General features: G+C 37.2%; 1 long non-coding RNA gene across 1 annotated transcript in view; it reads right to left on the bottom strand.

The window, feature by feature from the left end:
• Positions 1–1,651: 1,651 nt before the first annotated feature.
• The window catches only part of LOC114010220 (uncharacterized), a 33,160-nt gene continuing 7,341 nt past the window's right edge, over positions 1,652–27,470 (bottom strand). Inside the window, exons 2-5 of the long non-coding RNA XR_008745903.1 lie at positions 5,797–5,947; positions 4,123–4,580; positions 3,220–3,351; positions 1,652–2,230 (exon numbers count right to left, since the gene is read on the bottom strand). This is a non-coding gene — a long non-coding RNA (uncharacterized LOC114010220). The remainder of the gene's footprint in view (positions 2,231–3,219; positions 3,352–4,122; positions 4,581–5,796; positions 5,948–27,470) is intronic.

Raw genomic sequence — 27,470 nt, 5'->3', positions numbered from 1 at the left:
TGCTGAACAGGAAAATTGAGTCAGTAGTTTAGCTATAGTAAAGAAAGCCATTTTGGAAGATTATTTAAATGAAATATAAAGTGCTGAAATATTTGACCCTTTTCATTTATTTAACTCTACAAGGCTGGTTTAAGATCAGTAATGTCTGAGAGAGCTGCCTTCCATTCCAGGTACTGCTTGAGTATGAGTAAATGCTCATGCCCATTTTCTTTATGACTGCTAGATGACAACCGTAGGAAAAAGAAGTGTTTCTAATGAAGAAAGATAAAACACTGACTGACCTCTCTGCATATGTCAAATGACAATAATCAGGCTTTTGCAATAAGCCTGTAAGAATGAAAACAACTTAAACATACCCTTGTCAAGACAAAGATAAGCTTTTAAGGGGCAGAGGGTAGGGGGAGAAGGAAGGTAGTAAGAGTTGAATTTAGGTGTGTATATCAGTAACCTCAAAGTCATTACTGACCTTTCTGTAGGTTAAAAAAATCAGAACGATATTCTAAATTTCAGCCTACAAACAGCCTCTACAGAAGTATTCCAATTTATATCATTGATAGCAGCCCCAAGACATGTCCTCTGAATTTTAATGCAACTCAGACTCTGGAAACAGGACCTGTAACAGTAATATAATTTTATTAATCAGGCTGTGCTCTGCTTGATAAACCTGTTTATAATTTGCCTGTAAGCAGTCTCAGCTCAGTATGGGGCCATTCGATTTTTCAGCTAAGTCAGCCACTGAGGAAAGCAGCTGTTTCAAAGGCCAGACTGCCAGGGAGCCAGCAAGGACCAGTACAGCCTGTGCAGCCCTTTCCTGGTTTGGCAGGACGCCCCCCGACACCCAGGCTGCAGGAGGTCTCCCAGCCCGCAGCCTCATGGCTGGTTTGTGCCTCTGCTCCCACTGCTGCTCGGTCAGGATGGAGCTCCTCAGAAAGCTGAAAGCAAACACAATATGTATTTTCTTTTTCTACTACATAACTTTTTCAGGAACAAAAAGCTTACTTTTATTCTTTTGGCCTGAACCCCATGGCCCATACCCCTACCATGAATCCCAGACCATACAGAGCTCAAGCCCTAATTTTTAGTGTCAAATCAAAGGCAATTCTACTCTTTCATATCCTTTAAAGCTCTGTTTTCCACCTGACTTTTACTCCCCATGCAGCTCAGCTCTTAGCATAAATGAAAAACAGTGTTTTAAGACTTTCCACTTTAAAGAGCACAGAATTGGCAGACTGGCATCTAGATAAAGCTACAAACCTCAAGGACACATTCAAGTTGCAAGAGGTGAATGAACACCCAGTAGAAGGTGATAATAGATTATGAGGCAGAAAATGTCAGAATAATTACATCAGGATCCTCTTATGGCTTCCTTGACTTTTTGGGGTTTTCTAAACTTCAACTTGCCTTTCACTTGTTTTCTTCCCCATACTCGGAAACTAAAAACATGATTTTAAAGCCAAGAAAGCAATTGGAAACTGCTCAGACTGTTAGTATTTTATGTCTTGTTATTGGAATGAGTGCCACAAAAAAAAAAAAAAAAAGATTGCATTTTCAAATGACAGTATACGGACTTCAAGATGTTTATAATTAACTCTTATAGAACTCTGTAAAAGTAGAGAACAAAGTAAAATAACTGTTGTGTATCAGGCAGGGATAGTCAGAATATAACTGCAGAAATATTTTTTTTTTTCTCTGACAGGGTAATGTACAATAGAAAACCAAACTATCTCCAGAAAATTTTGTCTTGGGGATACTGAGCTGAAGCATATGACTCACAGGCTGTTTTTGAAGATAAGCATGTTGTTCTTTCCTTTCTGGCAAAAAGATGAACTAACAATAGTCTTCACTTCTGGTGAGGCTGTTGTGAGCTGAATGCTCAGGTTCCTCACTTCCCTGCTAGTCCCACAGCCAGGGAAAATGTCTGCAGAAACAGTTTCATTCATCAGCTACCCCAAAATCAGATGAATTCACCCCACAGCATTTTTCAGCAGGGCTGAGGCTTTCTTCTGCAAGCCTAGAGGTCACTGACCTGCAAAGTCTGTTCATGCCAGCCTTGGAGCAGCAGGTCCTTCACTGCCCAACTCAGCCAAGGTTCCCACTGTTGCCCTAGAAAACATTGATCTGTTGAGTTCTGTTCCTACATTAGAGTCTATTGTCCCAAGGCAGAATCCAGAATATGACCAAAATTTGAGTACTGCATCAGGAAATGAGGCTTTTTTAAACTGAAATTATCCTACAGGGGTGATAAAAAAGATTCAATGGAAAGATCATTTTACTACCAGAAAATTCTTCCAGAGATGTGATTTTGACTGTTTCCTCTATGTAAGTGAGGAATATTGCAAAAACTTGCTCTCACTTCCTGGAATAAACTTACTGAATGCTATATTACAATGGCATTCAGCAATATATGCATGAAAATACTATGTAAAGAGAAAAAAGTAATCTATATTTTGCCATGGCTTGTTGAAATAAGTAGCCTTTTTGCCTAACCAAATACAAACCATTTGCCTGCGGTTACTGTTTCACACAAAATTCTGCAATCCTTATCCAAGTGCTAAGTAACTCCAGGAAGAGCTTGCCTGAAGCCCCTGTGGAAGCTATCTCAGGCAGAAAGGGGCCAGGGGACACAGGTGTCACATCCAGTACCTAGGCAACAACACTGTCTTCAGCACCTTTGGGCCAAAATTCCCCGGCCATAATTTGCCACAGCTTTTGAGTGTGCCCCACGGCATCACAGAAGTTAATGAGGAACACCAAGGGAACAAGTCCTTGGGATTACTTTGCCCTACCCATGGGCTGCAGTCTACACCTCAGGCCTGATGACTTCCCACCACTTCCCCAGCCTGCTAACACAAAGTGCAGTTCATCATCTTTGCATGTAGTGCATGACTCTATAAACTTCAGGAAACCCTTCTTTTACAGGTTTCTGCCAGCAAGCACACTGGCTAGAACAGGTAAATACTATTTAATATTCCTGGTAAGGGATCATGATGTGAGAGGGTGCAGCTGGAGCTAGTCTTTGCTTATTCTACACATGTAAAAGTATGGAATAAGGTAAACAAGGAAGAAGTAAAAGCCAAGTCACCTCTTGGTTGGAGGGCCAAACTGCAGCAGATCAGTTCCCTGACTTTTGGAGCAGTTTGATGCTGGCCTGACATTTCTAATAAGGAACAACAACCAAATAACCAGATCTGCCCGAGAACCCACCAGGATGGCACTCACCAGTAAATAAGGTCCTGTGACCTTTTCCAGGATGAAGAGCACAGATCTCCACTATTGCAAGCCCTCCATGTGGTACCTACACCTCTGCACTCCTCTTTGGGGTGCCCTCACTTAACCTGTGGCGTGTCTGATCTAACAAGGAAGCAGAAAAAATGCCATTGAACAATTATTTTTACAACAGGACTTGGCAGGCCTGTTTCCATTTAATATCAGTAACAAACCCTATATTGATATTTGTGGAAAATTAGTTATATCTGAAAATACTACCCTGGGATTCATGGGAAACAAAATAAAAATAAGAACCACTATAACAGTATTTTTACAGCCCATTAATATCCACTTCTAGATTTCCTTTGTAATTCCACAATATCCTTTCTTTCTCTACTATTCAGTATTCCTATTCCAAGACAGATGATATAATTTTAAAACAAAAATATTACAACCTTACAGTGAAAAACTTTCTTAACAATAACTTCAAAATTATTTGTTGTTCAGTATATTTATCATTAGCAGGGTATATTTATTATGAGCAATCATTTATTGGCATGATTGGATTAATCTCTATTGTTTTATTTCATAAATAACCTTCTTAATTATCAAGAAAATATAATTAATCTATTTTTATTAAGGACAGCATTCTCAGATATTTGTTTTCTGTTAAAAAAATCTGGGATGACAAGTGAAAACTTAAAAATGCTAAAATAAGGACTTAGAAACAGCAGGCTTTACATATATGGCTTTGCCCGAAGTGTTTGTCTTTATTGTGCTTTAATATGTGGCTATAATTCTTAACAAGGAAAGAGAATAACCTTCTAGAGAGCAGACAGACCTCACTGCAGTGGATCAGGCATAGGCTTGTGTGGTTAAAACCAGAAGAACTGCTGTTTTTCTACAGATACTCACTGAGTATTTTTTCTGTGTTCTCGTTAGTGGGCTGTTTCAAGAAAACCAAGCAGTCTGCCTGTGCTGGCAAGAAAGAGAAAAGCAAATGGGCAAATGGGGAAAAGAAGTTGGGTATTTTTCTTCCCTGACCAGAAAGCAGCCTGTTTGGTTTTGCAAGCAGGTCAGGAGTAAGTCTGTTTTACAACACAAGTAATCACCAAGCAGCCAGAGGTTCCCAGCAGCGACCCCAGGGACTGCTTGTGCGTTATCAGGAACTGAAGAAAGGTGTGTCATCACATACCTGTGGTGGCAGGGTCACCTGCAGCTGGATGCACACAAGGCATGTAAGCAAATGGCACTGCTTTCTGCAAAATACGCCAGAAAATATGGCTATTTGAAACTGAAGATTTACTGCTGGGTTTCTCATCTTCAAAAGAATCCATGAACAAAGTGCATATCATGTGCTACTTTCTGTCAACCTGGAGGAAATGAAGTAAAATGTGAGAAGATTTTCACATAGAAATACATGGGGCTTTTTAACAATTTACATGTTTCTCTTTCCCCTTAGACACATTTCGTTGTCTTTTTATTAAATACATAAAGGTAAACGTCTTTGTTCACCACCTGTCTACTCATTACTTGCTTACTGGATACATTGCAGTTAAGTGGAATTTTAAAATAATTTTACAGAAAGAAAGCAAGTGGTTTTATATTTCATTATCAAGATGGTTTCCCAGCCACAAAGGACAGCGTGGGAGGATGGACAGAACTATCTAGTGGGCAAGTAAAATAAGAACACCATTTTTAGCTAGCAGCTTAGTGAGTATTGGGGAGGACTGAGACTGAAAGGCAAGGAGGAAAGACGGCCTTTGGTATAGTAGAGGGAATTCAGAGGGAAGGAATGACAGGATCAGAGGAAGGAGCTATAAATTCTTTTGACAACTTCAAAGCAAGCAGAGTTGAGGGGAGGAGATGTATACATGAGTTTGCCTTTTACTGCACTGTATTAATTTTCACAGTCTTTTTCAGTTATGCCCTACTTATTTTCTATCTGTAAATGCATTACCAGCCCAGAGATCCCAATTACTGTGGGAATTGCAGAGGTTCCAATTACTAAGGAAACTTGTTAAAATTTCTTTTCTAAACACACATATGATGCTGAGACACTTGAGATCCCAAGCAGAATGGAAGGTTGAAAATAGTGCAGATCACAGTGTTTGTAGGATTCAGAACATTTACATGCACATCTATTATCATGTTTAAGTTGCACATCAATTCATTTTAATATATTGGCAAAAGAAAAGTACATGAGGTATGGCATTCAGATAGAAGGTCAGTCAGCAAAACAGGTGATTGGTGCTTTTTCTTATCTCTATTGAATATGGAAGGAGGCGTTGGAAAAGGTAGTGAACACGCTTCCCTTTCCCCCTCTGTTTTCCATAAAATGTGGAGAAAACCCATAAAAAGATGTTCATACAGTATCCTGGTTTCTGTGCAGATCCCTACTTATGGTTTAAACAATAGATATTAAATTAAGGTTTTTCTAGCAAGTACAGAAAGAGAAAATGTATTCTATATTATTTAAATGCTGTTGGATAAAGAATGTATGATTTATGTTGAAACAGGTAAAATGATACAGATCAGACTCCCTCGTGTGACTTTCCATGACTGCACAGGAGCTCTTTCTTCCCTTACCTGATGCCTCAGAAACCTCTGTGCTGCTGTCCAGTTGTCTGGCAGAACTGGCCCAGGGTCAGAGCTGAGGGAAGAGATCTGTAACTCTCCTTTTGTGTAACAAATGGCGGTAGATTTGTCTCTAAGAGCAGCAGTGAAACAGAACAGCTTGCTGATTGGCAAAATGGGTAAAGAATAAATGACAATAAGGAGAGAAAACCAGAAATAAGTTATACATTGGTTTTTAAAATGAGTTATATGGACATTTATGTACATACATATAGGTGTGTATACATATACACATATATCAAATATATACCATTAGCTGGGCAGGTGCTTACAATAAGATGAAATGAATAGTAGGATTTGAGGGGAGAGTTCTACTGTGAAAATCATGGAGAAAGTTTGGATAACAGAAATACATCTACTGGAATAAATTGCATTACTCTCTACGTTTTTTAAACTGTACAAGAAAAATACGTGAATACTCAGTATTGAAGAAACTGGTACAGTGAGTTCAAGTTCAAATCTGTACAAAAGCTTGTACAGAACAAGAAACTTAGTGTAGTTCTAATGATTTTGTTTACCTAGAATCACAGAATCATAGAATCATTTAGGTTGGAAAAGACCTTTGAGATCATCAAGTCCAACCATTAACCTCGGGCTGCCAAGTCCACCACTAAACCATGTTGTTAAGCACTTCATCTATGCATTTTTGACCACCAGGGATGGTGACTCAACCACTTCCTGGACAACCTGTTCCAGTGCTTGACCACTTTTTCAGTGAAAAAAAATTCCAAATATCCAATCTAAAACTCTCCTGAAGTAACTTGAGTCCCTTTCATCTTGTCCTATGATTGGTTACTTGGGAGAAGGGACCTAACCCCCCATCCCCCCCCGCCTACAACCTCATTTCAGGTAGCTGTAGAAAGCAAGATGGAACCATTAAATTAAACCTGCAGGTGGTGGCTAATTTAATTCATCTGTCAGTGGGGCTTCAAACTGAGTTGGCATTGGGTAAATATGTGATGCAGCCTGACATTAACAGCTCGACTCCTCTGCACTGGGGAAGAATGGTCATCCTTGTTTGATGAGATACAGAAAGCACTTTCTAATGTTTATCTTTTCTATGTCGGCGGAAATGCACAAGTTGGCAAGCATTCACATGTAATTCATACCAACTACAGAGCAATAGGCCTGAACTGTTGTTGCTCTGAATTTCTAAATATTTCAAATCTAAAGATTTAATAGATTTTTATAGAATGATTGTGTACCATAAAAAGACTAAAATAACTTCCACCCATTTCACAGTAAGAGACACAAAAATAATTTCATTTCTGTTCCTGCCTTTCAGTGCTGAATCAATTAGACTGTATAGACTCATAGAATCATTTAGGTTGAAAAATAATTTAAGATCATTGTGTCCAAACATAAAACTAGTGCTGCCAAGTTCACCACTGAACTGTTTCCCTAAGTGCCACATCTACCCATCTTTTAGATACCTCCAGGGATGGTGACTCAAGCACTTCCCTGGGCAGCCTGTTCCAATGCTTGACCACACTTTCAGTGAAGAAATTTTTCCTAACATCCAATCTAACCCTCCCCTGGTGCAACTTGAGGCCATTTCCTCCTGTCCTGTCACTTGTTACCTGGGAGGAGAGACCGACCCCCAAGGGCCTACAACCCCCTCTCAGGCAGCTGTAGGCAGCAATGAGCGCCCCCCCAGTCTCCTTTTCTCCAGGCTGAACACCCCGGTTCCCTCAGCCGCCCCTGACAAGACTTGTGCTCCAGACCCCCCACCAGCCTCGCCGCCCGTCCCTGGACACTCTCCAGCACCTCAGTCTCTTTTGAAGAGAGGAGCCCAAAATTGTACCTCTTTCTTATCTGTGCCATTCGTAGGGAGGTATCAAAGAAAACTGTTAGTTACTGAATATCTGTTTTGTTTTCTTGTAGACAGTATCACCTACATGACTGAGTCCAGACTGAAGAGGAATGGAAAGTGGAAAATTTAAGGAATCGGTTTGTCAGTCTTTATGACTGACAGTCATAAGGTGTTTATGATTCCATCTGTATGACCACAATATCTCTTTGGGTTTTGTCTAACAACGTGATGGTCTTACAGTAAATCAGGGACAAACCTAAAAGTTTTCTTAAGATTGTGATCAATTATTAGGGACCTTGTTATCAACAAATGCATCTGAAAAACAAAAAGTGATTTTCAGTATTATGCTTATATCAGATCTCATCATTTGTGGGGAGGGTCACGGGGTTCTTGTTTAAGCTTTCAAATGCATATAATGATATATTATTCCTCATAAGTTAAAAATAAGTTTTGTGGGGTTTTTAGCATAAAATTAATGTTGGAAATTGAAGCTTTAACTGGGAAAAAGAAGTATTATTTGACAAATTTTATCTATGATTGCTTAAGAATGTGCTTTAGTGTAATGTAGAATTAATGGAACATTGAAGTGATAGTCTTGTGCTCTTAGCAGTGCAAGAGCATCAGAGAAAGCATTTTGTATCATCCTCCATGATTGTAAATGCCTTTTCTGTTTCCTGTACTTATTTTAAACAGTTGGTACTAAATACCATATAGATAAGGAAGAACTTTTAAAACATATTTAGTATAAACTTTCCCAGTGACCCTAGTGAGACATGCTGTGAATCTCTTGGGGTTTTCTAGTCTCCTTGGAAAGATCATATTTCTTATATATTTCACCTGCTTAATGCTTTGAAGTGATAACTTAAATACTTAGAGCTCAGCTGTGTTCATAGATTTTAATGATTAAAAAACGATTGCTTCCATTGCCAATATGTTTCATGTTGAAAAATATGTTCATTTGAAAAAACAAGTTGAATCAGCATTGGAATGGAATTATTCATTGTGACATGGAAAAAAAATTGCATTGCCTGTCTATATATATTTCATTGTCTACAATATACAGAGAAAAAAAAGTAGAAAACTTTAGTATAAATGGAGAAATTCAGTTTTCAGTGTTAGCTATAATGACAGTTTATTGCCAGAATAAACTTTTGAACTCTGAGAAACATAACCTATGAAATTCTACTAACTAAAGTACAATAATTAAGTGAATAAGGAATCTAGTGACAGCATTGGAACCTTGGCAGAACATCAGAAGCTCAAAAAGTGATTATTTTTTTTTAAAGAAAAATAATGCACTGATTTTAAAACATATCCCTATTAATTCCATTCATTAGTATTTAATCAATAAACCCTTCAACTGGAATCAGAAGTTTAAAAGGACTGACTTTCTTTAAATACTCTTCTTATTCCACTTGAAAAATTAAGACAGGAAGTTTTGAACATATGTCTGTATTGTAATGAAATGTGGTTTCTCTTAAATGGGCATGTCTCTCTAACTAAATATTGATAATCACAACTTATGTCTGTGTGTAATAATAGCCTTGTCAAATCTCTCTCTTTCATGATATAAATGTGTCATAAACAACTATCAATATATCAGAGCTCCACAAATCCTGTACACCATAATCCATTCTCCAGCTTTTGTGAAATTCTGGCATCGATGATTAATATTGTTTTAGAATAGCAGCACAATCATATTTTCCAATAATGTACTCCATGTTATTTAAGGAATCATTGGAATATCCCCTAAGTTTAAAGTCTGAATTGTCTCTGTGATGACAGATTTTTTCTGAAAAAATGTAAACCACAGCTGTAAATCTTATTAGAAGTGTGCTGTCCGTTCTCAAAATGAGTGAATTTCTAAGGTGCTAAACCTGAAATACCATTATTTATTCCATAAAAATAAATATAACAAATATGCAAACAGATATATTGGGTGAGAGAACAATATTAGACCTTTACATCTGTAAAATATTACAATTTTTTGTTTTATTGTTGCTATGACAGTCATTTAGTTCTTTTGCACTAAGATGTTTTATTGACTGTACTCAAGCAAATTTTGAAGAGAAGAAAATGGAAAAGTATTTTTGGAAAATAGGTTAAAATCTTGAATTCTTATTTATTATTGAAATCATTTTTTAGGCAGGTCTGAGTAGAATTAAATGTTTAACTTGATATTTTTAGTCAATATATCCATAGATGTGAATTACATTTACATTAATTTTCCTGCAAATAACATTTCTAGACTTATTTTTCTAGGACATAGGAAAAGGACTATGTATTAAGAAACAGCTGCCTCACAGGTCTATTTTATGAGGCTAATATAGCTAACTTTAACAATCAGTTTATAAATTCATTGTTACTGGTTTTATCATAACTTATAAATATAAAAAATATTTCTGCCTCTAAAGCTTTAGTTGTCCTGGTGGAACATAAATTAAATATAACATGAACTTCCATTAATTACCTGCTGACTTCTTTATTGGTAACAGAATATGCAACACTTAGGAAAAACCACCATTACATAAGGGCAATGTATTCTGACTGGTTAAGTGGCTTGAAAGATATCATTGATAGAAAAATACATATATATTTATGGAAAATTTGTACTCACTTTATAAACATGATATAATGGATAAAATGACAGCAGAACGTGATGACAGATGAATGTGTTAAATACAACAGGATTAGCATATGTCTTTAACTCAGTTAACAGCTTGTCACAATGTTACTTGGTAAATGGCAATGTAAAAAAAAAGATTAAAATGTGGTGTGTAATTGCCAAAATATTTCTATTACTTCTGTTGGGGTTTCCAGTCAGTACTTCAGACTGCAGTCTAAAAATCACTTTATAAAGAAGCAGCATTAAATTTGAACAGAAGAGTATACTACACAGCTAAATGAGACTCAGATAAAAGCAGAGAAATATATTTTGGCAGTAACTCTACAAGGGAAACGTGCACATATTATCCTCCTTCTATTTTTCTTTTAACAGCTATGGCAGCATGGCTTTTTCAGGTACACTAAGCATATGTGTTTATCTCTCCCAGATGCTTAAAAGAATATAAGCCCATTTTCTTTTACCTTTAGATTGGAAAACATACTGAAATCACTTTGAAAATCATGTTTAACACACTGTTCTAATAATTCCATAAGCTGACCGCAGACAGTATAAAATATATGTGACTTTTCAGCCTTCATAAGTGGTAACTTACTATACATGGAACAACATGACGATCCATATTCAGATGCTCCCAACTTCTCTTCAGTCTCCAAACTTCACCTGAGAGGCAAGCTTAGCCCTTCTGAAGATAGCTAAGAGCTCAGACACCCGTCTAAGGCTTTCTTACCAGCTCAGACATTGCAGAAGCCACATGAAACGATGGTGCAAAAGTACCAAAGACACATAATGTCACAAACAAACAATACCGGTTGTTGGGTCAGATAACCAAATTGGTACTTACTAAAACCTCTACAGGACAGTTTCTCAGATGCCCTTTTTCTGTACTCTCTGCTGCAAGGTGCCTTTTCTCCGGCCATATCAGAGTAAAGGGCTGTGAGTAAACTGCCACTGAGCAGCACTGCTGGGCAGCTGCACAGTGGTGGTGGCCAGACTTATGGCCTAGATTTATGAATTTGTAAATTGTTTCAAGGAGAAATTTTATGTGAAATTCAGAATGTTATTGAAACATATAAACACTTCTGAGATTAGCCTTTTATTTTTACAACAAAATATTGTGGTATCTCTCTAAAGGGTAAAAAGAAAGGAGAAGGGGGCTGCAGCATCCTGTTTAGGATTAGAGGGATGTCTGCATGCACCTCTGTGGTGAGGGATTGGCAGGCTGCGCGACTCACACCAAATTTTTTCAATGGCCTTTGCCAAAATTTGGTCATCAATTTTCCTACTAATCAGGCGATACCTTCCTGGAGAACGGACACACAGTTTTACTACTGTGAAATGGTACATCAGAACAAATGTGGTATGATCCTAACTAGAGGGAGAACTCAGTACATCTGAAGAATCTCTATAGCATTTAATTTGATGATGGTATCTTGTTGCACATTTCTTTTTCTAAGACTGTAACTTCATACAGTCCTAAAAAGCTTTGGATAAATTTCTGTCTATAGGAAAGTTGCGTGCCGAGAAAGCAGAGAGACTGAAAAGCTATGAGACAGTAGTAGAGTGTTTGTTGATACAAATTACAGATAGAGCCAGGGGTGGGGGTGGTGGAGAATTGTGGAATGGTATTCCACATTACTTCTATAATTGTTCTTAATGTCAACATGTTTATTAAATCCCCTGTGTCAACATATAACATAATGTCCTAAAAAAAATTAAAAAAAAATTTTAAAAAGTTATACAACTCTTTTTCTCTAGAAAGCTTGAAAAGACCTTTCAACTGAATCTTTATTACTTCTTTTACATTTTCTTGGCTCAGCAAGCCTGTGATGTCAGGAAAAGTATTTTTTGAAATCTTCTGTTGGCTGTATGAAAACAGCAAGCTACTGGAATAACTGGAATGATTTTTGGAATATATCTTACTTGAGAAGTTAAAAGGAACACCTATCTTTCATTATACAATTTATCTCTTAGGAAGTCTGAGAGGTGCCTTCCTCTTAATTTCTCTAGTAGCGCCAAACTTCTTACGCTTACAAGATATTTAAAAGGTATTGGGAAGGTTTTTTGTAAACATCGAAGTTGCTTCACTTTCTTGAAAGTATAAAAAATTGATACATTCTCCAGTGAAGTTAATTACTATTGAAATTAGTATAATTCAGTTCATAGTACCCAAGCGGTGAGCAGGGTCGTATGCTTCAGAGGCGCAATTATCTAACCATAGTGAAACCACGCAAAGTGATCTGCTGCCATTTAACTGCAAGTACTTAGAGTCTGATAAAAATCCTCCATTATGAAATGAAGCATTAGAACTCATTTCCCCAGAGATGTGTGCTGGTTTATGACAAATTCTTTCTTTTCTACATACTTTATGACTGGTTATATTGTACTTTTGTCTTGTCTTCAATGAAGGGGTACACTAGTAACTATGTTTGCTCTTATAAAATTCTTTTATCAGTAGACAATTATTTACCAGCTGTAATTGTATCTATTTGTACTAAAATTCACTACGCATTATAGTAAATATATGTATCATGTTATATGCATGTGATTAAATATACAGGTGAAGGGAAGGAAACATTTTCCAAGAGGAAAACCAATAGTTTTAACACACTTGAAAACTTTAAGATCAATTCTCATTTCAAAAATACCATGCTAAAATAAACACGTTACTTATTCTGTGATTAGTTTATGCCCCAAGTTAGGCAGCAGCAGGGAATATATTATCCTGCTGCTCCAAACTGTGCTTTCAAGGAGGACTGCTGTTGCTCTTTCTCTGCATTCCTGCTTCTCTCTGTCCCCATGTAGGAAAGCTACAGAGGCTTGTGTCTTAATATAAGGACATAGTCTGTGTGAATATCCCTCCTTTGGCTTCCTCCAGTTAAATTTCTCAGCATGGCCCATGCACAATGCAGAGCATGCTGGAGGCTAAGCACCAATTACACCTCCTTCCTTTCCTTTCACTTCTAAGATGATTTGTTTGCACATTTGTCCTATTTCCCCTAAAACTACCTTCCACTCTCTATGTAGACAAACAATTTCTATAAATTTCCTGTAGTATACAATGCTGTTCATCTTTTCACATTTCTAGCTAATAATTACATCCAATTAAAAGGTGAGAAGCGTTGTGCTTTACAAGAAATTTATTGAAAGTGCGTGGCTATTCTAAATAGTTCCCTCCAAGCAAGCATGAGACAGCACCCCACTGCCAGTACCTCTTGACATTGTGAGCAAAAACAGTTTCTCAACTTGATATCTGCTACTTTTACTCTGTTCTTAGTCTATCTATAATTTGTCAGCATAAGCCCCTTAAGCCATGTACATCAGTCATGGAGTCTCCACAAACAGGAGAATCTGAGATTTGATTTTGGTGGGATGTGTTGCGATGCATCTTTCTTCTATGAGTAGTTTGGGAAAGTGCTGTGGATTTTTTTTAATTATTTTTTGGGGAGGTCCTAGTAGAAATAAATGAGCTCCACTTAACATCCTCACTGGGCATACTGCAGAAAATTCTAAGTATAGATCTGCACACAACCTCCTTGTTTTTAGGACTTCAAAACTATTTCATATTTAAGCAAATGTAGAGAATCTCTTGGGTTTAGGAAATACAATGTATAAAGAAGCCGCAGAAAGTTATAAGCAAAGTGTGGACTGAAACAGATTTAAAAATATATACTCCTGAAAATGCCTGCATTTCCTCATATAGTGTACACACTTCCACTACATACAGACTAACCCCATTTAAGAGACTCAACAGCAACAATAAAAAGCATAAATACATAAACCACAGAGAAAGAGAGAGAACCTCAAACGTGTCTTCTAAAGATACATCACAACCACCTCAATTATCATGTAAAGACAGAAATGAGAACTCAATAAATAGAAGCTGTCATCACATGTTTATCTCTAGAATAACTGAAAAAAACCGAACAGAAAAAGTGAACTGAAGATACAACAATTGTTGATTTTTATAAAATGTGGATAATTTTTTTTAAATACTTTATGGTAATAATATTCTACAAGAAGTCAGACCTGCTGCTTCATAGAAAACAAACAAACAAAACAGGATAGAGGACTTGAGGAGAGCAATCTTCATCAATTAAAAAAAAATATTAAATAGGTGCTCTGTTTGGGAGTGGGTTTGGTCAATAATAAATAGCTCTGTGTGTCCTGCTGTGGTTGTGGATTATTGCCTTCATCTTTTATACTCTACAATACTTGCCCCTGTAACAACAGATTTACTTAGTCCTTGGTGAAAGATGACAGTATGAATGACAGTTATTTTTCCACGTGTTTCTGCGTTTCTTATTTCAGTGCCTCCAAAGCCTTTTTTTATAGCTACCCCTGTCCAGATGTAGATGAATTAAGCATATTTCATATTTTTTCATTGCAGTATAACAAATAGATTATCTATCCGAAAGTCACAGGGAAAGCTCTCTTCTCTTCCTTTAAGTACTCTCAGTTTGTTCTAATGTAATCGTATCAAGCCCATTTAGTTGTTTAAATGAGCCTCTGATAAATACGCCACAGCCCATTTAAACAGGTGTGCAGAAAGTCACATCAGTCTCCCACGAAATGCATTCATACTCTGCCATGCCTGCCAGAGCACCTGAATCATGGAGAACTGCTACTTCTTTGGACACTTTTTCTTAATTTCTTCCTTACATAACACACGTCAATTAAGACAGCACATTTCTCTAAGACAAACACAGAATACTGGCACATTGCTTTTGTCCTTTCACTCATTTTACAGAACATCAGCGTGTGGGACTTTTTTCCAGAGAGGTGTAACGCAGCACAAGGTATTGAATGCGCATCAGCCGCTAAAGTGTGCACATTGTGGGGCCTGTAAAATTCGTTATTATCACAAACGTGAAGACTGGATAGAGAGTTTATTCTCTAGGGTCAACAGAAATCTTAAGTTACTATTAAGTGGGAATTACAGACATAGGTATTTTGACATAATAAAATTTTAATGAGTTATAATATTCTGCTTGCTTCTGTATGTTGATGAGTTAAAATCCACTGAATGATGCCAGCCTCTTCAGGTGATCATTGCTTTTAGGCAATGCCTTTACCATGTTCCAAGACTTCATAACAATTTGATTTATGATTTAGCTTAACAGCTAAAACCAATTTTTGTTTACATTGTGTATTTAGTTAATGCCAAGAGAAGAATAATTTGTATACTGTATCTTCAAAGTATATAAAGTGAATGACATGATGGTTAGTTAAACAGACCACAATAAAGAACCATCAGAAGAGGTTTTGTGAAACTTAAACACTGGTCTTGGCCTGAAAAACCCTCTAAAACCAGAACTACTTTTGATTAGAAAGTTTTCTATACGGACCATAGATGAGGTTGAAGAGAACTGCCCTTTAGACTGACATAAAATACTTGTCTGATTTGGACAATTCAGTTAATTTGTTTCCCAATGGTAAAATGAGGACAACGATATTTGAATACTACACAGAGTCCACACTGAGCTGGAAGTGATGGAGTATGATGCAGTGTGCACTATAGACAAGCCTGTCGGCATCTGAAAGACTAGTCCCCTGTGAGAGACAACAGGATTGTTGTCTGATGATGTTCTTCATAGCTAGGATGGAGCAAGCATTTACTCCGAGCTAGGTCATCTGGATTCTCAGTTCAGATAGTATATTTTTATTGGCAATATATATTTCCCATCTATGAATCTCTTGACAGATTGTAAAATTACTTTGAAGAAGCAAGGGGGAGCAGAGAAGGAAATCTGACTCTTAACTAATTAAGCTTTATAATATCCCCATGAGGCATTTCTTGTTTATTACTGAGGAATTGAAAGCATGCTGCTCATCTTAATGTTAACTGGAGCTGTAGATGCTCTGAACCTTGAAAATAGATCATTTCTTTTGATGCCTGAAGAGGCTGTGAGGATTTTGGCCTTAGTGTCTATCTCAGAGTCATACATTTAGTTACTGGCAGAAATGAAAAAAACAACCCAACCCAACCCAAACCAACCAACCAAAAAAAAAAAAAACAAAACCCCAAACACAACCAGCCAACCAACCAACACCCCCCCACCCCAGGTCCATCATCAGCTCTGTGTTATAACTTGAAAACCTACCCTTTCTTTATGCCTCAGCTTTGCATTGCAGGATTGTTTTAATGTATCTGCTGAAAATATATGCTGAACCGTACAAGGGAGTACAACCCATTTCAAGAGCTCTGGGAAGTATGTTAGAAACTGAATGGTCCTAACTCATCTTAATGGCTTTAGAGAATAGCTCTGTATTTTCCTGTCATTGTTGCAAACTGACAGACTCTTCCTGTGAGGAAGGTGGAAGCCAAAGAAACGTCTGCCAGCTGGTTCACAAAGATGCTCAATGTGTTGCACATTAGGGAGCCAAAGGGCCAGATGGTGAAAGCACCCAGACCTTTGAGTAGATTCCTATTCTCATTGCTGCAACCACCTACAGCTGTAGTTGGGGCAAGCCAGCTCATTTCTGTCCATCTTTCCAAGTGCAATTGATCAGCCCATTACTACTACTTGGATGTAAACTGAATGGTGAACTAAAAAAAATTAGGAAGTGAGATCTCAGTGTTTCTCTTTAGCATTGCTGAATCCAGCAGCCTCACATATTGATCCCACTCAAACAATATTTCAGCTTGTGGTTTATAACACTATTCTGTTCTCTTTCCTTTAATTCCTTTCCAAAGCAGATGTATGTAGCCCACTTCTATTGAGCTTGGTATCCACCTGCTTCTCATTGGAGTCAACAATAAAACTTTGCTCTGGGTGAGAGGATAAGGAAAGATACAATTACAGCCTTTCCCTATGTGAAAATGTTTTTTTTATTTTTTTCTCCCCCCACACAATGGTCTGCATGCTCACCATAACAGTGGATAGGAATCACATCATCAGCCAGCTCCACCAAGAACAGGACCCCAAAAGCAGCAGTAAGAGGGAAAAATGGAGACATCAAATAGTTTGAATTGCAACCTACATACTTGGAAAAGCTTCATCTTTCATTGTAATATCTTTCCCCAGTGCTGAGAACACACTGCAAGAAACACTTCATTTTAACACATCTTGCATTCGTTCTCCTGGCAGTGTTAAGTCTCTGTAAGTTTAGCATCTGTTGCGTGTTATTACAACGTCCACCTTTTTCAGGAGCACACAGCAGCCTGGAGGATTACATAGGCCTATTGCAACAGGACCAGAAGGCACCTCCCTTGCATTGTGCTCAGATAACTTCTGGTACAGGCAACCACACCACATACTGCCTTTTGTAACTTTGTGTAACTTCACCTTAACAACAAATAGCCTCTCTGGCCTTCACTTCTCTTGTTGGGAATTATAACCTCTCTCTCGGATGGTTAGAAACCTTCTGCAGTTTTTAGCCTACACGTGTTCACCTGCATGCTATGCTTATTTCCTTTGATGTGGTCTTTGTTCCTTACCTTATACAGTTTTCTCTCTGAATTGTATACCCATTTGCAGTAGTTATAGCAACAATGATAACTCCATCTGCAATAGTTATAGAAGCAATTATACCTTCATCTGCAAACTCAGCTTTCCATTACTTTGTTTTTTCACCCTATAATCCAGGCAGATTTTTTTGGCTTTTTTTTCTTCTTAAGAAATGAATAGTACATGGAAATTATTAATTATATGCTTAATAGGGGTAGTAGTACCCAATCTTCAATGAAGATACTTCACATGTGATATGTCGTAGGGTCATATTTGATTTCTCTCAGGCTAGATCAAATTATTGACTCACAGTTACATTAGGAAAGTTAGGCTCCTTTCCTTGTTAATAAGGGGTCCCCTCTTAAGTTCTGATATCTTATATTTAAGCTGTGAATTTTTATCCCATCAACATTATTTCTCCTACTATATATTCTGATACCCCTGTATAGATATTGTAAGAATATAATTACACACAGTATAGAACAGGAAAAAAAAATAAAAAAGAAGAAGATAAAAAGGAGGGTTAAAAAGCACCAAAAAGAAATTTAAAGCTGAGGCCTTTCTTCAAACTACACTATTAGCACTACTTGTAGCTGGATCTTACACCCATCCCTTCCTATTCCAGCTGAATTAGGAATCTTTCAAATGGAATTATATCAAATATTGCACTCTTAAAAAAGCCTCATATCATTTTCTTGGTTGAAAAATCAAGCGCTATTAGACGGCTCTGGTACAATCTTTCTCTGATACATGGGTAGTGCAACAGTTCAGAACATTTCCAATTTACTACTACTCAGATTGACAAAGTAATCAGAAACCAATTACTTTAATTCTTCAGCTTTAGCTCTATTCATTGAGTCTCACAGTAGAACATGAGAAACTAGGTAAAAAATTATCTTATGCTTTGGCAAAACAGCATAGAAAAATCTTTCTTTATACTTTTTTTTTTTTTTTTTACTGGTCATTCATTACCTGCTAAAGCTGTCATACAGATTTTTGTTTTCAGAGCTTTCTTAATTCCAAATGACAACAAAAAGGCTAAAAGACACTCTGGAGCACTGCTGCTTGTTTTCAATACTTATGATGCGACATTTCTCTATCTAATATTATATACTCTAGTTTTTATCCAGCACACACAGGTGTTCCATTATGTTTAGCATAAATTAAATCAGGTTTACTCAAGAGAAATGCAAAAGAGCTAACATAAAAAGGGCTGGTTTATATTCAGAGAAGAACGGAGTCATTTAAAAAAAACAATGTTTGTTCCTAGAACTATATTCAAAACATTTACATTCACCTGTTTCCAGAAGAGAAAGTCCAGTAAATACAGTTTCCAATGCCTCTTAAAGACAGAAATCAATTTCAAAAGACTGCAGACAGAAATAATGAGGGCCCCCACCCCGAGTTACAAGGAGACAAAGACCTTAAAACAAAAGGATATTTACATGCTGATGCAAGAGATCTGGGAAAAGCATAAGAGCAAAACAAAGGTTAGGAAGTTGTTATTGGAGAAAAGAAGGTGGGAACACTTTGTAGACTCTGTGTCACACCAAGCCTATCCCAGAGTCATTTGAGTCCTCAATGTCAAGCTAACAGAAACGTAACTTTGAATTTTATATTCCTATTATAATGGCAAAAGAAAGTGCAATTCTTATTTGACCTTTCAGAGTTAGGGGCATAGCTTTGATTCACAAACCCACTGATATAAAACATATCAATTCTGCATGACAATAATTTGTTAATCTACTTGTTTGAAATATATTGGAATTCTTGGAATGTTGTATCACATAACAGAAAGCTTACAACAATAGAAAAACCTAGACCATTTATGTGCCCGTAGATTCCTGTCAGCTCAAAATGCTACATAAGAATAAGAAAACAAAAGGAATCCAACCTGCAAAGCAGTACTGTTAAAAATAGAGGCCTGGACTTTACTATCTTTATGTTCTTTCCAAAGAAAATAGGCCTCCCTACTTGCAAAGTCTAGGAATTTCCATCTATTTGCTTTCATGAGCAATTATATGAAGTCATGAATGATTATTGAAATGGTGAACATTTAGGAAAGGATTTCTTTCTTAAATCAATATATGTGAAAATAATCCCATTACAAAAACAAAAAAAAAACGCACAAAAACTGAAACCCCATTCTCTTCCACAGAGCTGAAATAAATATGATTTTTAAATACATGTTCCTTTAAATATAGGCTTTCTGAAGATAATCTGAATAAAACTAAAATTAAGTGCTTCATCATATATCAGAGAAGGAATTTATAGTGTGTCTATTTTGGCCAAAGTTGTTAACATATAGTATTGACAAACATTCATCAGAAATCCAGGCATCCATGTCAGTAAAGATCTATTTTCTTCCAAGAAAATTCCTGTGAAGAAATTTCAAAGGCGGCTGTCAAATCTAAAACCTGCTAGGTGACTGGTTTGGGTTTAGATGTTAGCTACAGACAAGCCTGTAATGTTAAAGAACAGTTCAAAATCAGATATTTTTTTTTTGTCTTCACAGTGCATGTGGACATGAGGTTCTTCTATCATGAGAATAGTTTCTTACTAATGCTCAAACAGAAATTTACCCCCAGGCTACCCAGCTCACTTGCACTAGGTAAAACTTAGAATCAGAATCATGGAACCATTTAAGTTGGAAAAAACCTTTAAGATTGTCATGTCCAACCATTAACCCAGCACTGCCAAGTCCACCACTAAGCCATGTCCCTAAGCACCGCATCTATACGTCTGCAAGTATTAGAGCATTGGAGTCTGATGTCATGGAAATATGCTGTCAGCAACTCAAGTACGCTGATTTCCCTCTTGATTAAATAGCTATTAAGAGTTGTACTGGGTCTGGCTGAGCCCCGTAGCAGCCCTCACAGTGTTGTGCTTGTGTTGGCAGCTAGGAAGGTGGCAATAACACACCAGTGTTTTGACCACTGCTGAGCAGTGCTCACACAGCATCAAGGCTGTCTCTCCAGCCTTCCCCCTCCCACACCCCACACTAGGATAGGTGTGGGAAAACTCTTGGAAGAGAACATAGCCAGGATAGCTGACCCAAAGTGACCGATCAGATATTCAGTATCATACGAGATCTGCTCAGATATAAAAACTAAGAGAAAGGAGAAGGAAGGGGGGACATTTATTATTTATGATGTCTTCTGGAGTAACCACTACATGTACTAAATGAAGCTTTGCTTCCTGGGAGGTGGCTGAACATCACCTGCTGATGGGAAGTAAAGAATAACATCTTTCGTCTTCCTTTGCTTTCACAGATGCAAATTGTTCTATTGCTTCATTAAGCTGCTTTTGTCTTGACCCACAAGTCTGGGGGGTTTTCATCTTATTTACTTCCCCCCTGTTCTTCTGAGGAGGGGAGTGACAGAGCAGCTTGGTGTGTACCTGGCATCCAGATAAGGTCAAACCACCCAAGAGCTTAAATAATTCTATTACGTTAAAAGTTGCCAAGGGTCAAAGGAATAATAGAAAAATTTAACCTTAGATGAGTGAATCAAAAAGACTTATTTTAGTGTTTAAGGATGTGTGCTTTGACTCAAAAGTTAAGACAAAAATCAAGGACCTGAATCTCACATAATCAGCAGGAGTTTAGGAAATACATTTTATTGAGCTCTAAAAAAATCAAATTTCATAGCAAAAATACAACTGAGCAGGCAGATCCTTTAATATGCAAAAAAATCCATGCCTGAAAAATCTGGTTTTGTAAAAGAAAACAGGCTTGAGCACATAGTGCTGTTACTAAACAAAACTAGCAACCATCTTTCAGGTGGCAAGGGCCTGTAAGCATGAATGGAAATTCCTCCAGCAGAAATTGTGGACTACCCACCTCAGTGAAGTAGCACAGGAGAGTCCCAGAGGAACCAGCATCCAGAGATGTGCACTTCTTGGGCAATCACAGTATTTTTCTTCCACAGCCAGATGCACCCTACACAAAATTTTGAATATTTTCTAATAACTTTTTGGCACTGCTATCAGGTGAGTCTACTTTGGTGGCACTCATTTGCTATTTTGACGTTAGCTCTGGGTGTACAGTGGCAAGTCTATAACCTTTCTGGCTTCTTGTTCCTCAAGGTCACCAACATCATTTCCCTCCAAAATTCAAAGTCTTTAAGGGGTAGAAAGTGAAATGTACTATAAATGTTTCCTCTACCCGTGTTACTTCTTTACTCTTACCTTCTCAGATATGTTTGGAAATGATACAAGTGCATCTGAATCCTTAAAATTTGAAAAATACTTATCTCAGGAATTTTATCTATATAAATTTTATACAGAGGGATATCAAATATAGTAATATATTATTAGTTAATTCTCTTAAAGAAATTATTTTCCTCAGTGGGGAAAAGGAGAGAACTAGCACTGAATCGGTGCCAATATACCCATAAAACCCTTTCTTGTCTTCCATTCCATGGTGGAACAAAACTCTCCTACTCAAGGGAAGATAACTGCACTGCCTTGTTTCCCTTAAGCATCAATAGTAAGAATACCTGGGAGAAAGAAATCATGCTATCTGTAACTTCATATTCAAGCTCCCTAAATTAAAAATTCTACTTGAACCGTAATGTTATTAGTCAAGAACAAATAGGCTAGACAGATACTTAATGTAATGTACTATAAGTTAAGGGGGGGGGGGGGGGGGGCAATAAAAAAAGGGAAATAAAATGTGTCCATGTTTAACAGATGGCCAAATAATTAATCTATCACCAACTTATTTAATTACCTAGTTACAAATTTACAGTGTGCTACAAGTACAGCACCTTAGAAATTAAAACCATACATCCAAGAATAAAATCTGATTCAGGTCTGTTCATGTTAAACCATACTTCTGCAGAACTATGCAAAATCTAAATCACTATTCCTGTGTCTGTGTTCTCTGGCTTTTGTGTATTTTCACCTGTATTACCAATTTTACATCATTCTCCTATGGGCCTTGATCCAAAACTAAAAATCATTGAGAGATTTGGAACTGCTATTTTTTCCCCCTCAACATCCCCAACAGAACTGTTTCCATTTACCAAGCAACAACAGAACCTATGTTTTGCACACGGATGTAAACATGTTTTTAAAAAGTTAAGAGATGTACTTAGGGAAATGAAAAAACACAAGAAAGTGCAATGTTTTAAAGGTTGAAAGGCTAGCTAAAGCTACACCAAAACAGGCAAGACCAAAAGCAACTACAAAACCAGCAAATAAATGAAATGGAGCTAACCACAATCATTGTTCCTCCTGAACTAAGAAGTTAAAAAGCACACATCAAAGAACAAGGTCTGAGACAACCTGCTGCAGAACTTAAACAAAAATCAGGGTTCTTGGCATAAGAAAAGAACTTTAAAGCACTTATCTCACACTGGTTTTGGCATAAGAAAAGAACTTTAAAGCACTTATCTCACACTGGTTTTGTTTTTTTCCGTATCTCAATGCTTCTTCAAAATGAAATTGGGTTTTGGGTATTTAGCAGTTTTTATGAGACTTGCTCCTTTTTTAGAAACTTTGCTACCAACTTGTATGTATAAAGAATGAGGAGGAGGGGGAAGGAGAAGCAAGAAAATCAGCTGAACCTTTCCAGTCAATTAGTTATGCATCAGATAAGCTGTTTTCTACAGCTGCACAACTGAACTTCTTTTTTGATTTGGGATTCAAATTGACTTATAAATATTGAAATTATAAGCTTAAGGAAATGGTATTATTTGATGCATAGCCTATTTCTAAGAATTAATCTAATGGAGAAATCATGGCTAAAGTGTTACCATTTTAGTATGGCAGAACTGCTATTCTACTAACACTTTGCTGACCCTGTAGTCATGATTATGTGTAGTGATTATTGTGGTACCGTGCACTATTGCCTTCATCCTATACAGTTCCCAGCAGTTCATTAGGTTGGATTTTCATTCAGAAGTGCTTTCCTCACTGTTAACTATTGCAGTGCTAAAGCACCTAACACCAGTCTGTTTCACAGACCACTTATGCAGACTCTATAGTATGTGTTTCTGTACTGGTTCCTAGTATTTTAGGGTTTTTAGGGATGTGAAATTAGCCGTGTAACTCAGTCATCCTCCTACAGTTCACCTTTTTACTTTTGCAGCTCCTTGAACAACCCTTTCCTGTACATTATAATTAATATTCCCTTTCTGAGAGCAGACTATCCCCAGAGTTTTGTGATTATAGCTTTATAAAGAAACCAAACTGTTTCAGCAGCCACAGTTCACATCCAAGGCACTGCTGAGACAAGCAAGTTACACAGAGGTCAGCCACCACAGATTCCTTCCAGCCCCAGACTACGACTTCGAGTGCTTTGACTCCTCATGTGTATGACCGCAGTAATGAAAAGAATCAAAATTATTATTCTATTTCCTGACACCTTGTGAAAAATTGAAATTTGATTTCATTTTGATCTGAAACAAATCCAATTCAATATTTTTAATAAATTTTAATAAAATCAAAATCAAAAATATTTTTTTCCACTGAAGTGAGCTGGAATGCAGGGTTGAGTAGCCTTCTTTAGGACACTGCAATCTAAAGGTTAAATCTCTTCTCCATCTCATTCCCGAGATTGCTTTCCATGATACATAAAAAAGAGCAAGGACTTAAATTTCCATCTGTTATTCAAATCCCAAGCCAGTTGTCATGCTGTCAAATCTCTGCATACCCTTACTACTTCCTACCAAAAACTCCATTAACCAGTAATACCACTGTGAAAATTCAGATAGAAACATTCTAACCCATTTGGTTTTGTTTCTTTTTTTTTCTAACGGGCAAGCATTTCCCGTGCTTCTGCTGGGCTCCTTTGCTGACCAGATTCACAGTTTAATGGCATTCCTATGTAATTCCCTATCTCCTGTGTAGAGTCTCATGCAATGTGAATGATTTACAGGCTTTTAAGCTACCCAGCTATCTCACAACTGATGTTCATTCACCACTACCCATCAGTAAAGCCCTTCACTAATTTTGCTGAACTTCTAGCATTCTAGACCTGTGATCAATCCCATGCACTACATTGAAATGTGGGTCAGACTACGATACATGGGTAGCTCTGCTTTTCAATTACCTGTTTTTAAGAACCCTTGATTTCTTACTTCCATTTCAGATCACTTCTGTCTCTTGACCCCAAGAGTGCAAGAGTCAGGTAAAGTTGTTTCTGAAGATCTTTCTAGCACTGCTTCTATTGGCTGTTTTAATATCTGGTTGGTTCATTTAAGCATGCTGAATTTTTTGCCCACACCATGCAAGACTAACTGCCAATGTTGCCTTCTAATGGATAAAGTTTCACAGCTGTCCAGGTTTTACAAGTTCCACCAACCTTAAACATCCAACTCTAAGGCATATTTCATTCTTCTCATTAATCTTTGTGCATCCTTTGGTCTGTGCTGTTACCCTGCCTCAGTGAAACCTGCTTAGAGAGATGTGCCACAAACTATAACATAGGTTGAGAGCAGTATCCATTTAAGGATGCAACCATTTCCCCAGCTGATCTCTTTTTTCTAAACTGATTTATTTTTCTCCCTGTGCTAAAAGTTTGACTGTTTCTTTAACTCCCTGTTTGATGACATTTGCTCCTTAGCAAGTGTTTTATTTCACCACTCTCAATAGCCAGTATCAACATTACATTGCAGCAGATGTGGGGGGCTTGTTAAAATACAGGCTTTACAATGATCCTGAAAAAATAACCTTTAGTATATAACAACTTGCAATACATATGACTGCTACATAAAACTTACATAAAACTAATTCAGTACATTCTTTGCTACCAAGAAAATATTAAACACCACCATCTTGTTAATCAACTTTTGAAAAAATTACTTTGACTTACAAAACAGTCTCTGCATTGAGAACAGTATCTCAGCTGTCATATATGATCATAAAAGTCAGTTGCGTTAAGGTATATCATCAAATATAGGTCTGTTCCCTGCAGTACTTTGTTGGAAGTTTGTTGGGAGTTCAATTATTACTGGGAAACTTTAGGCTACCAATAGTCTGATTATAGCACTGAGGGGTGGGTAACCAGTCAAACATTCTAGCTTAAGTTCCTCCTCATGTTGAAATAACTTCCAACAGCAGCCTGTTTTCCTCAGTAATCTGTCATCTAAATCTAAGCTAGGCATGGCCCCAGATTGACTGAATACTCCCGAGGCTCAGACCTAGTGTTCAGAGGCTGTGTCACATCACAATCCAACGAGGAATGAATACAGCTGACATTAGTATCAGCTGTGTTAAGTGTTACAGTCTCCAGCAACTGATTTCAGTTTGAACTGTGCTGTTTTGTTTTTTATTTTCTCTAATAACATCTGATACATTTCTAAAAAACACATTAGATAAGCATAGAGAAGAGAATTTGCAAAGACAAGCAAGAAAAAAGGGCATGTCTAAGAACAGACTTCACACTGCAGGGTGATATTTTTTGATTTTGTACTCTGGAAGTCTGGACATTTTAGAAATCAACGTGTAGTCAGTCAGGCGTGCATACAAGTTACAAACTAAAATGAACCAGCTAGACATAGGACTTAGACACAGGGATACAAACAATTGAATGAAGACACAGCTCTGCAGTCAAACATAGCCTTCTTACCAAATTCCTTTGCTCAGAACAAATTCTTAGTTACCAACTACAGTAAAACACTGCCAAAAGATTTCCCAGAGATCTTAGGGATGAGAAGGTACTTCAAGCAAAAATAGTTCATGATGGTTATGGGTCAAAAATAAAGCAAGCTGGGTTCAGAATGACCTAGCAGTACCATTACGGTTGAGCAAAAATAAAATGCATCTTGAAATGAGAAGATGTGAACGCAAACTGAAACTTAATTGTTGCACAGGCACAATTAATATAATTGTAATTAACAAAAAGGAAGTAGAAAGAAAAACTAAAATTGTGCCCAGTATAAAAAAAAGGTTGCATTTGAGAATTCAAGAATTAATACATATTTAAAAACCTGGGTTTTAAACTTCTGAGCCTGAGGGCCTAAACATCAAACCAGTTGAAACTGTTTACCACTTCTAAGAAACATGATCTGGTTTCAGCACTTCTTGTTATGTCTTACCTTAAGATTCAGTTTTTTACATGTGCTGAACATGTATTACTATTGTAAGAAATTAAGCTTAAATATGTTCTGATTATAGTTTTAGTCTAGCAATTGACACACTGTTTTGCTGATTGACTGGATATCAAGCAAAAATGAACTAAAAATCAAATATAATATATTAATATATTATTATATTACAATACAATAAAGGAAAAGAGCATGCAATATGATAAAAGGAAACAGTACTAGTTTTTATACACAATATGATAAAAGAGCAATAGGAGTGAAGCATCAAATCGTCACCGCAATGTTACAGAGACTAAGAAAAGACTACATCACCAATTATCACCTTAACACCATTCAGGCCCACACTTTGGTTGGGAAGCCCCATTGCAGCCAGTGCCAGGAGTCTCTCCGTAACTGGGAAAATTCCTATGGGGTGCATCCACCCGTAGGTGAGGCTTCTGGGCCAGTCCCAGAGCTTGCCCACCTTTATACTCAGTGAAAAACAAAACCAGTTTACATACCTAGTCTATGCAAACTTTTAAGTTTATTCTAAGTGCAGGTGTGCAGTATCCCATGATCTATAAGGTTCACACATGCCAGGGACATTGGCCAGACACCAGAGTGTGGTGGAGTTACTGTCATGACCCAGCTGCACACAGTATTGTTGCCTGGATGGTCCTGCTCATATCTTGATTGTTCAAGGTGCT

Source organism: Falco peregrinus, chromosome 2 (genome assembly GCF_023634155.1).
Source record: "Falco peregrinus isolate bFalPer1 chromosome 2, bFalPer1.pri, whole genome shotgun sequence".
Taxonomy (NCBI): Eukaryota; Metazoa; Chordata; class Aves; order Falconiformes; family Falconidae; genus Falco; species Falco peregrinus.
Note: the sequence above shows the minus strand (reverse complement) of the source record. Positions and strands in the feature narration are given on the sequence as shown.